This window comes from Furipterus horrens, unplaced genomic scaffold, assembly GCF_987537825.1.
Source record: "Furipterus horrens unplaced genomic scaffold, mFurHor1.1.pri manual_scaffold_2, whole genome shotgun sequence".
NCBI classification, from domain to species: domain Eukaryota; kingdom Metazoa; phylum Chordata; class Mammalia; order Chiroptera; family Furipteridae; genus Furipterus; species Furipterus horrens.
Genome location: NW_028327172.1, coordinates 138,654,361 through 138,667,177, shown reverse-complemented (window position 1 = coordinate 138,667,177; position 12,817 = coordinate 138,654,361). Strand labels below are relative to the sequence as shown.

The window sequence follows — 12,817 nt, the reverse complement described above, 5'->3', positions numbered from 1 at the left end:
GGAGGAAAATCACTGTAAGAAACCAGTAAGAAAAGTGCTGGAAATATACACTGGATTTGATGATAAGATGATCATTAGTACCTCCACCAAGAGCATATATACAAGAGTGGTGTGAGCAGATGCCAGACCGGAATGGGATGAAGAATGACTAGGAGGTGAGACACAAAGCCAGTGAAAGTAGGCAACTCGGGAAGATTGACTGTGAAGGAAGAAGATTTCCATTTTGGACATGCAGTATCGGACCGGATATGCCTCTATGGGATGAAATGGAGATGTCCAGAAAGAGTCAGATATAAAAAACTATAGCTGAGGGACCTGTCTGGAATGCAAACTAGGTCTGGTTTGCAACAGTGCGTAAGTGGTTGTTGAAACCTGAGGTTGATGAGATCTCCAAGGAAGAGTGTGAGGAACAACAATGAAAGACAAACAAAGAACCTAGAAGAATGCAAACTTTAAGGGGGAGGGGGAGGAAGCAGAGCCTAACAAGAGACTGATGAGTTATTGTCAGAGTTCTAGGAGGAGAACCAGGAGCACCTGTGCTGGAAGCCCAGCAAAAAGGGTTCCAGGACGTGCAAAATGCGGTGTATAAGTCAGAGAAAGATGAAAAACAAACCTTTGGATTTAACCTTTGAAGGTCATTTAAGACTTTAGTGAGAAGAATTTTAGTAGGGTACTAGAGTTAGAAGCCAGATGATAAGGGGTTTATTTAAATATTGAGGAGTTAGGTAAATAAAATCAATGACCATTTACTTCTACTGAAAAAAGTTTACAACATATATAACATAAAATCTATTAATCTTCATAATATTAACACATTAACAATCGTCGGCAGCCGTCCATCTCGAGAGACGATGGTGTAGCTTCTTAAGAGTTTATCTGCACCGCCGAGAATGGTTGTGCAGTCCGACTCAGGAGTGACACGGTATCTGTCTACTCCCGTGTTGAATCGACATCTTGCGATGACGCTGGAGTGTCCTCTCCAGTGAAGCTGAAGCTACAGAGCCTGGGCAGGGTGATATGGAGGGTCTGCTGTTGCCCATGCAGCAGACCCCCCCTCTCTTCGCAGCTGAAGGGTCCAAGGGAAAGACGGAGTCAATACAGCTTGGTTTCAGGTGCGCCGCAGGATTTGCCGGTATTGACTACAACGTCAAACCGCCTTAGGGACTCCGGCTCCGGATTTTCTGTCGGGGTTTACTCCCTTAGCCTTTCCCCTGAAGAGGTATGCCGCAAGGCAGCGGAGGTTTTTTGGAATCAGAGTTTTCCTTCTCTGATGTGCCCTGACTGGAAGATCAAACCAGCGACACTTAGCTCGCAGGCCAACGCTCAATCCACTGAGCCAAACCAGCCAGGAATATAGGAAGGATAAAACACATAAAACACATTAACAATATATCAATATAATTCTATTTAAAATAAATTCTATTTAGAATAGTTTAAATAGGACATTACTGTTACATTATTGTTAGGTATAGGAAATAATATAATTATGTTAATAAAGTATCAAGGTATGTTTATGTGAATATTAATATAATTAATTAACTTAGTTACAATGTTATACATAATCATCATAAAATAATCCATGCAGTAAGTATAGATTACTTACATATTGTATTACATTGCTAATTCATTATAATATATTATATATCAATGTTACTGACAATCAATATTAGCTAATATAACTATCTTAATATGTTAATTATAATTATTTTACTAATATATTGATTAATGTAATTTTTATTAATAATACAGAATTAATAAGAAAAAGGAGAGGACTTCCGGCCAAGATGGAGGCTTAGACTTACACCCTCTGTCTCCCTCCACAACTAAGAAGGAATACAACTACAACAAAACCAAAAATAACCAGAAATTCCAGAAAATAAAACTACATGGAAGTCCAACGTATGAAGTTATAAACCAGTGCTGCTCATCGGGATTGATAGGAGGGGCAAAACCAGGACGGATAGGTTGGGATAATGGTGGGACTGCGAGAAACGCCAGGGGAGTAGTCCTGGTGGCAGTCGAGACCCATCAGCTCGCGATTCTAACACTGGGGAAGGCAGACCGCCATTGCCTCGGACTGTGAGGCCCAGAGGGCGTGGGGAGGGAGGAAGAGGCTCCCGGTCTCTCAGCGAAGAGTAACGGCAATAATCCATCTTGGGCCCTTGCCCCTACACAAAGCGCCACAGTTTGGTGAAAAAGGTCCCCGGTTTGTGAGGTTTGTGATGAGTGCTCAGGGCGCTGCACCCGATAGCATAGGAGCTGTGACAGGCCCACCCAAGAAGGAAAGATAAATGAAAACAGTCAGAATGACGGAAATAATGATTGAAGTACCAGTCATGAAGCTAACCAAAAAGCAGATAAAGGAATTAACTGATGAATAAATAGAAAAACTTTCTGAGGCTCAGTTCAGAGCTATAGTCATAAGACAGCTTACAGAATTAACAAAAGACATTAAACACGACGGGGAAGGAATGAAGGCTAAAATGAACAAAAACACATATGAGACGGGTGGTGAGGAAGTGAAAACCAGAGATCAAATCAACAAATCTGAATAAAGGGAAGGAACAAACAGTCAACCAGTGCAGAAAGAGGAAACAAAAAATGAGGAGAGGCTCAGAAACATCAGGGACAGCTATAAGCAAACAAACATCCGAATTATAGCAGTGCCAGAAGGTGAAGAAGAAGAACTAGAAATGGAAAAATTATGTGAAAAAATAATGAAGCAGAACTTCCTGAACTTGGGGAAGGAAATAGACTTACAGGTCCAGGAAGCACAGAGCGTTCCAGAAAAACTGGACCCAGGGAGAGCCACTCCAAGACCCATAATCAAATTGTCAAAAATTAAAGAGAAAGAGAAAATCTTAAAAGCAGCAAGAGAGAAGAAAAGAATTATGTACAAAGGGGTCCCAATTAGACTATCAGCTGATTTCTCAAAGGAGACCCTGCAGGCAAGAAGGGACTGGCAAGAAATATTCTAAGTAATGAAAATCAAAAACCTACAGCCACGAATACTCTATCCAGCGAAACTGTCATTCAGAATAGAAGGGCAGAGAAAGTGCTTGCAGGACAAAGTAAAACGGAAGAAGTTCATTAGATCCAAACTACTGTTATATGAGATGTTAAAGGGACTGGTTTAGAGGAAGGAGGATCAAAACTATGAACATTAAAATGAAAACTGTATCACAACAACCATCAACAGAAGCTAGGGAATTGAAACAAAGGCAAACTAAGTAGGCAACAAGAGTGGGAAAAGAATTATAGGTATGGGGAACATATTGGAGGGAGGTCAGCAGAAAGGGAGAAAAGGGAAAAGGGAGGGAGATGATGCAAGAATTAAGCATAGTAGGAGGGAATGGCGTATACGGGAAGATGTTGAGAAGAACTATATGCACAACCAATGGGCATGGACCAAGGGGTGGAGGACAACTGGAGGGAGGGGAGTCACTGGGTGGAGGGGAGCAGAGGGAAAAGGAATTGGGACAACTGTAACAGCATAATCAATAAAACATATTTAAAAGAAAAAGGAATACTGCCCAATTAAGACTGGGCAATGGATGTGTATGTGCCTTTCACAGGAAAGGAAGTACAAGAGCTCAATAATTATGTAAAATCATAATCAGCCTTATAATCAGAAAATGCAAACAAAACAGAAAAAGACCTAATTTTTAAAAGTATTTTTTGAAAAAGATTTTATTTATATTCAGAGAGAGGGGGTGGGAGGGAGAAAGAGAGGGAGAGAAATATCAACGTGCAGTTGCCTCTTGCACACCTCCAACTGGGGACCCAACCCACAATCCAGGCATGCGCCCTGACTGGGAATCAAACCAGTCAGATTCAGTTAGGTGAGACCTAATATTTACTCCATTAGATTGACGAAATTTTTGAGTTTAATAATAGCAGGTATGATGAGATCTACAAAGAAAATCTAGGGTACTTGACCTACAGGTAGAGAAGTGGAGAAAATAAATATAATATCGTCTCTGTGGACAAAATAGATGGGCCAAAATGGATGAGCATTAGGTTGAAAGTGGTTGCCCCAATAGGAGTCAGGATCTCTTTCCCATTTCCTGGACCAGAGCCAGTTTTCAGACCCAGAATCTGTTGACTGCAGAGTTAGCCAGGTCTCTGGAAAGAAAGACCCTACTATGTCATGGCAAGTATATACTAAATGTTATCCTGGGTTCTTCCCTAAAGGAACTACGGCCATTTACTTGGGTGAGTATGCATTTGGCAAAGGAAAATATCCAACTATTTTTATGGGTTATGGAACACAAGGTCTGAGCTGACATTAGGTACCTGGGACCCAGAGCCTCATCATGGACCAGGGAATAAATGGCAGATCCACCCAGTATTATTTTCCTGGTCTTCAGATGTATACTAGGGACTGACAGGCTTAGCAGTTTGGGTAAGCCTCACATCGCTTTCTTGGCCTGTGGAGTAATAACTACCATAATGGGAAAGGTCACAGGGAAGTCTCTGAAATGAATTTTAAACCCCTGGTGAAGACTGTAAAACAAAAACAACATAGCATTCTCTGGAAGATGGCAGAGATTAGTGCCCCTTAAGGATCTTGAGCATATAGTTGTGCTGCCTCCTCTCACATCTGTAGTTAATTTACTAGGCTGGCCCCACAGCACCTAGGTGAATCCTGGAAAATGAGTGTAGACTGTGACAAGCTCAACCAAATAGCCCCCATTGCAGCTGCAAGGCTGGGGGTGGTATTTTAGCTGGAGAAGATTAATACAGCCTCATGTACATGTTAGGCAGCCCCTGATTTAGCAAATGCCTATTTCTATCTCACTCAGATCAAAGGGTCTGAAACAGTTTGCAAGTACATGGACTAGATATAACACATTCACAGATTTTCCTTAGGACTAATTTAACTCACCCACAGATTGTCATAATATAATCAGAAGCGATGTGGATCACCTGGACATTCTGGAGAACAAAAACTGATCTGTGACATTGACGGTATCTTCCGATTGGACAGGATGAACAAGAGGCCCTAGGAGCAGGAGGGCTTGGTAAGACATGTGTTCCACAGGGTAGGAGATAATCTTTATGAAAAATCATGGACCTGTGTTAGGGGTGTCCAGGGGTTGGGGAGAATCAAGACATGCATTCCAGATTAAAAGACAGATTCTGTACAGTCACAAACAACTCGCTCTTTCCAAATTAGTTCCCTAACTTTAGCATAAAAGGGACCGAGGGAAGCTGTGATTAAATGTAGATTGTAATTTTGCAATTCCTAGACTCAAACACTGGCCTGGTTTTCACATTCACTGGCCTGGCAGCTAAAGGAGACCAGAGTTCCTGTTAGGGCAGTCACAGAAACTCTTTGGTCCTCTGCCCAGGGTGTCAGAGGAAAGTCCCACGTGCTGAGCTGGACATTTCCTTTGCTTTACTCTGCAGGGCAGTCAAAGTGACCAGCGCACTGTCAGCGCTCAGTCTTGGTTCCTGTCAGCCTGTTACACCGCAGCAGCCACTGGTCTCCCAAGGCCTTGCTTTGAATATGCTTCTCATTCCAAACAACTCCAGGTGATGATTTTTATTTACTGATTTTTTTTTTTTTTTTTTTTTTTTTTAGAGAAAGAGAAACATCGATTTGTTGTTTCACTTACTATACTCATTCATTTGTTGATTTCTTTATGTGCCTCGACCAGGGATTGAATCCACCACCTTGGCATATGGGGACAGCTCTCTAACCAATTGAGCTACCCAGCCAGGGACACCAGGTGATAATTTTTAAAAGTCTTTGTTACTTCAAGACCTCAGCATTTCATTGTTCACAGCCTTGAATCTAACCAGATCAAACACCACCGAATCCTAGAGCCACACCTTTGTGTGTGTGTTTCCTAAAACCCTTTCTGGACAAAAGACTGGAGCAGTCAGGGTCCAGTCAGGAAACAGAAATCACTTGGGTTACTTGAACTGGAAAGTATTTAACTCATGGATTTGGGGCTCCCACCACTGTTGAAAGGACTCAGCATAGCCAGTCAGGAAAGGCAATTCTCCCCTAGGGAAATCAGGAAGTTCAGGAGTCACAGGAATGTGCTGGTGATGATCTCAGCCACCTGCAGTACCTAACAGAAGGCTGCCCAGAAAACTCGTCCTGTCTAGCAACCATGATTATTGCCCACGGAAGCTTCTGATCTGCCTGTTTCCAAAGCAGTAATGGCCTCTGCTTCTCTTCCACCTTCTACATCTGAAACAAGGGCTGAACTGGAAACATGCTGATGAGGGAGCCTGGAAAGTGTACTCTCCAGATTTCCAGCCCCTGTGATGCAGGGAAGAGCACAGAAACAGGCAGAGATGGTGCTGAGAAAACAGCAGTCCACCTGTGGGGGAAACCGTTGTGGAGCAATATGCACAGGCTAATGCCACTTATGGGAGAACGAAACCTTCACAAAATAAATCTCTGTTACGTAGCTGAGTAAATTCACAGGCAGAGGAGAAGTCTAGAAGGAAGCACCAAACTGATTACTAGTGGATACTCTGCTGAGTGGTGTGGGCATGATGATAAGAAGACTTGAGTTTTATTTGGAAATTTTGTTACCTTGAGACTATGTATTCAGATAGATGAAATCAATTTGGTGGTAAAAGGATGAAAGAGTATAAGGTAAAAACTTGAGAGGGGTTTGATTAAGGAAACTTTAAGTTTTTTTAGGATCTGGAGTCTTATATATATTTATAGACTACGGGAAGGAGCCAAAGGTCCTGCAGAGGTTGGACAGACAGAGAGGGAACAAGACCCTGGTGGGGTAGGGAGGAATGGACTCTAGTTCCAGGAGCAGATCATAGCCACGGGGACTGAGGAGAGACAGGCAAGCTCAGGTGCTGCTGCAGGCAAACTGGGAGGAAAAGATGGAGAAAACAGAAAACCCCAGCTTAGTGGCCAGTAATTTCTCAGAAGAGCATAAGGCAAGGCCGTCAAATGAGAGTGAATGGGGCAGGGGGCAGTTATGGCTGCTGCAACTACTTGGAGTGGTGGTGTTACCTGACCCAGAATCTGCTGAGGATGCTGAAGTGTACTTCAGGGTGTGCCCATCCCAAGTAACTGGGTGGAGTGCTTTAGAGCTGAGAGTTTCAGGCATGGTGCTTCTGAGGATGAGTAACCTCTCCCATGACATCATTATTGAGAGTGGGCTCTCCCAATCTCAGCACTATTCAGATAATTCTTTGTTGTGCAGGCTGCCTTGTGCACTGTAGAATGTTTAGCAGCAACCCTGACCTCTACTCACTAGATACCCATCCTACCTCACACAAACTAGTTTTGATGACCCAAAATCTCCAGAAATTCCCAAATATCTCTTGAGGGAAGAAGCAAAATCTGCTCTAGTTAGAAACACTGATTTAGAGCTGGAGTTAGTGACCACCAGCCAGGGATACTTCTCAGGAAGGTGCAAGTCTTTGGGAAAGCCTTTGGCATTTGGGCCACATATTCACAGGGAAGCCACGCCCAGACTCTCAGCTGTTTGTACTGCAGGTGCCAACAAGTCTGCACAACAGGTGTTCTCCCCTGAAAGCCAGGAGTTGCCCAATTAGCCAATTCTTCTCTTAAGTAACTTCTCACTGTCACCACCTCAGGAAGAGGAAAAGAAAATTTTCAAAGGTACGTATCATAATTTTCTTCAAATCGTGTCACAACATATTTATTCCCTTTTCTCTTCTGGAATCTTCCTGTTCTCTCGCTTCCTCATTTATTGAGAATGTATGGAAACCCACTGCTTTCCAGGCATAAATTATATCAGGGGCTGGGTACTCAAATATAAAGGAAAAAATGTGCACTCTCTGTCATTGAGGAGCTTGAAGTTAATATAAAAGAAAGAATGTGATAAAGAGTGATAAATAAATGTTAATGGACTCACACACCCTGCAGAGGGAGAATGCTTGGAGGGAGGGGCAGTCGGGGAGGCGTCCCAGGGGCAGAGATATTTGGGTTAACTCCTGAAGGATGCTGAGGTACCCAGCCAGCCAGCCCAGGAAGAGCATGTTGTGCAGGAGAGTGGATTACACAAAACCAGTGAGTCAGGACCACATGTTGTGTTTGGAAGCTTTTGAAAAGGTAGATGCAACTGAAGTGCAATGAGTAGAGATAAAATTAACCAGAGACCAAATTATCATTAATATTATTATTATTCACTCTTTATTTCCAACATTTTATTATTATCTGTGTTCTTAACGTTCTTTACATCTATTGTATCTGAATGGTGTGCCATTATATATTTTTTAAATTTAGATTAAAAATTCTTTTCAATTATAGTTGACATACAATTAGTTTTAGGTGTACACCCCAGTGATTATATATTTAATACATAACGTATAACGTGATCATCCTGATAAAACTAGATCCCATCTGACTCCATACACAGTTATTACAATATTATTGGCTGAATTCCCTATGTTGTACTTTACATCCCCATGACTGTTCTGTAACTACCAGTTTGTACTTCTTAATCCCTTTGCCTTTTTCACCCATTCCCCCAACTGCTCTTTCATCTGACAAACATCAAAATGTTTTCTGTATCTGTGAGTCTGTTTCTGTTCTGCTTGTTCATTTATTTTGTTGTTTAGATTCCACATGTAAGTGAAATCGTGTGGTAGTATTCTTTCTCTGACTTATTTCACTCAGCACAGTATCCTCTTGGTCCATCCACATTGTAGCAAATGGCAAGATTTTATTCTTTATTATGGCTGAGTCATATTCCATTATACACACACACACACACACACACACACACACACAGATATCTATATCTATATCTATATATCTATATATATCTATATATAGATATATATATATATATATACCACTTCTCTATCTGCATCAGAAATACTCTTTCTTTGCTATAATACATTTTTTAAAACTCAGAACCAAGAATAGCAAAAACTGGACTTGACAGGCACCAGTGGCATATGGGGAGGAACTGAAATGTCTGGCATTAGAGCAAGAGCTGGGGGACAGGTTCCTCCCAAACAGAACTGCAAACAGCTGCCATTGCACCTTTCTGATCCCTCCCTACACAGAGACACAGGGTGGAGGTACCATCTCTGAGTCTCCATCAACCTAGCTCACACAGTGAGCTCTGCCCTGACAATTACTTGGTAACAATGGCCTTTTCATATGAAGGGCTAGGCTAGGTGCAGGCTTCAGACCTTCCTAAATCTGCTTAAACAAACAACAGATGAGCCCAACCCCCATACCTTTCCCTGCACTTGGCACTAGCAGCTGTCATTTGCAGATTGCTTTATACCTCACGCCAAGGGGCCCCAGATAGAACGTAGATGGAGGCAGACTTTGGCCTGCACCACCCAGGAAACCCAGAACCTAAGCACCCAGAAGACAGTTATAGTCCACATTGGAGCACCACCCAACCACCTCCACAAGCCATGGAGGGAGGTAGTTGCTGGCCAGGGGTCACAGGCAGTTATACTAGCTGTCTTGACTGGGTAAATCTATCCCATTGACCTGCTGATAACAATCCAGACTCATCTACAAAAGGAAGTAGTATTCAGCCCACACAGAGGGTGCACCTCGAGTATGCAGCTTGAGGGATACAGGAGGCTGTGCCACTCGACCCTACAGGACACCTACTGTATTAGGTAATGCTACCAACATACGGAATAAAAGCAGTTCTATGTAATACATAGAAACAAACACAGGGAAGTTGTCAAAGTGAGGAGACAAAGAAATATGGCCCAAATGAAAGAAGAGAACCAAAGTTTAGAAAAAGAACTAACAAAATGGAGATAAGCATTCTATCAGATACAGAGTTCAAAACACTGTTTATAAGGATGCTCTAGGAACTCAGTAGTACTTCAACAGCATAAAAATGATCCAATCAGAAATGAAGGAGACACTAACTGAAATAAAGAACAATTTATAGGGAATCAACAGCATAGTGAATAAAGCTGAGAATCAAATCAATGATTTGGAACATAACGAAGAAACAGACATCCAATCAGTGCAGGAAGGAGAAAGAAGAATCCAAAAAATTGAGGATAGTGTAAAGAGCCTCTGGGACAACATCAAGCATTCCAACATTCACATAACAGGGGTGCCAGCAGGAGAAGAGAAAGAGCAAGAAGTTGGAAACCTATTTAAAAAAAATAATAATAGAAAAATTTCTTAATTTGGTGAAGGAAACATTCATACAAATCCAGGAAGCACGGAGAGTCCCAAATAAAGTGAATCCAAAGAGGCCCACTCCAAGACACATCATAATTAAAATGCCAAAGGTTAAAGATAAAGAGCGAATCTTAAAAGCAGCAAGAGAAAAGCAGATAATTACCTACAAGGAGTTCCTAAAAGACTGTCAGCTGATTTTTTAAAGAAACTTTGCAGGCAAGAAGGGACTGGCAAGAAATATTCAAAGTGATGAAAAGTAAGGACCTACAACCAAGATTACTCTATCCAACAAAGCTATCATTTAGAATGGAAGGGCAGATAAAGTGCTTCCCAGGCAAGATAAAGCTAAAGGAGTTTATCATTACCAATCCCTTATTATCTGAATATTAAAGAGACTTATTTAAAATAAAAGTCAAAACTATGAACATTAAAATGACAATGAATACATAACTATCAACAATTGAAATTAAAAAATAAACTAAGCAAACAAGCAGAACAGAAACAGAATCATAGGTATGAAGAACATTGGGATGGTGGCCAGTGGGGAATCAGACAAAAGGTGCAGGGATTAAGAAGTACAAATTGGTAGTTACAGACTAGGGAGGGGGATATTAAGAGCAAGTATGGGAGATAGCGTTGCCAAAGAACTTACATGCAGAACCCATGGACATGAACAAAGGAGGGGGGAATCACTGGAGGGAATTGGGGGTGCTGGGTGGACAGAGACAAAAGGGGAAAAACTGGGACAACTATAATAGCATAATCAATAAAAAAAATAAGTGCTTTCAATACTACAAGCTTGCAAACAATAAAAGATATATTCTGATTAGAGAAATAGATTTCTGTTTACCAGCAGAATTTAAAAAGCAGGTAAGTACAAAGTATACTTTAATTTTTAAAGTACCCTTTTGTCTAAGGTAATCATTTTTCTATGTGATACATTATGAGGTTAAAACTAGAACATTTAAGCCCTGAACGGTGTTACTCGGTTGGGCATCATCATGCAAAGCAAAAGATTGCCTGTTTGATTCATGGTCAGGGCACATACATAGGTCCCTGATCAGGGAGCATACGAGAGGCAATAGATTGATGTTTCTCTCTCACATTGATGTTTTTTCCCCCTCTGATTCTCCCTCCCTTTCCCTTTCTCTAAAAATAAATAAATAAGATCTTTATAAAAATAGAACATTTGAAAGTACAAAGGAGTTATGTTTGAGAACTAAGCTTTTAAATGCTTTTATCTTTTAAAAATAGAAATGAAGAATTTCATATTTCTTGGTGTACATAGAGTTTCTTCTGTCTGTATTTGTGATTTTGCTTTCAAGTTTTCTTCTTACATATCTGCATTTTAATTTCAGGATTCATATGAACAAGCAAAACATATCATGAAAATTTATGAAAAAACATAAGAATCTAGGAGGTGTATCAACCTATGAGACTTAAAAAAAATGTTTTATTGATTATGCTGTTGTCCCAATTTCTTTTCCCTCTGCTCCCCTCCACCCAGTGACCCCCTTCCCTCCAGTTGTCCCCCCTTTTAGTCCATGTCCATTGGTTGTGCATATAGTTCTTCTCAATCTCTTCCTATCTACTCCGCTCCCTCCTACTATGCTTCTTAATTCCTGTACCATCTCCCTCCATTTCCCCCTTCCCCCTCCCCACTGACCTCCCCCCAATGTCTAATATGTTCTCCATACCTATAGTTCTTTTCCCACTCTCGGTGCCTACTTAGTTTGCCTTTATTTCAGTTCCCTAGCTTTTTTTTTTTTTCCTCTTTTATTTTTTGGTTTTTCAATTACAGTTGTCCCATTTTTCCCCCATTGGTTCCCTAGCTTCTGTTGTTCGTTGTTGTGATGCAGTTTTCATATTAATGTTCATAGTTTGGATCAAATGAACTCCTTCAGTTTTGCTTTGCCCTGGAAGCACTTTCTCTGCCCTTCTATTCTGAATGACACTTTCACTGGATAGAGTATTCGTGGCTGTAGGTTTTTGATTTTCATTACTTAGAATATTTCTTGCCAGTCCCTTCTTGCCTGCAGGGTCTCCTTTGAGAAATCAGCTGATAGTCTAATTGGGACCCCTTTGTACATAATTCTTTTCTTCTCTCTTGCTGCTTTTAAGATTTTCTCTTTCTCTTTAATTTTTGACAATTTGATTATAATGTTTCTTGGAGTGGTTCTCCCTGGGTCCAGTTTTTCTGGAATTCTCTGTGCTTCCTGGACCTGTAAGTGTATTTCCTTCCCCAAGTTCGGGAAGTTCTGCTTCATTATTTTTTCACATAATTTTTCCATTTTTAGTTCTTCTTCTTCACCCTCTGGCAATCCTATTATTCAAATGTTTGTTTGTTTATAGCTGTTCCAGAGGTTTCTGAGCTTCTCCTCACTTTCCTTACTTTTTGTTTCCTCTTTCTGCACTGGTCGACTCTTTGTTCTCCCCTATGTTCCGATTTGTTGATTTGATCTCCGGATTTTATTTTCTCACCACTTGTGTGTGTTTTCGTTCGTTTCGGTATGATTAGCTTTCATTCCTTCCTGTCTTGTTCCAAATCTTTTGTTAATTCTGTAAGCCATCGTATGACTCTGAACTGAGCCTCAGAAAGAGTTCCTATTTGTTCATCTGTTAGGTCCCTCATCTGCTGCCTGGTGAGCTGTGTCACGGGGATTTCGATCGTTGTCTGCTTCATTCTGA

General features: G+C 41.1%; 1 long non-coding RNA gene across 4 annotated transcripts in view; it reads left to right on the top strand.

Annotated features, from left to right (window-relative positions):
- Positions 1-12,817, top strand: part of LOC150019577 (uncharacterized) — a 44,041-nt gene that overhangs the window by 11,986 nt on the left and 19,238 nt on the right. For 2 of the 4 annotated variants that reach the window (XR_016509064.1, XR_016509063.1), the window contains exon 3: positions 1,750-3,505. This is a non-coding gene — a long non-coding RNA (uncharacterized LOC150019577). Of the gene's footprint in view, positions 1-1,749; positions 3,506-5,412; positions 5,539-5,663; positions 5,888-12,817 lie in introns of those variants that run through there. The other 2 variants (XR_016509066.1, XR_016509065.1) reach the window with 2 other exon arrangements.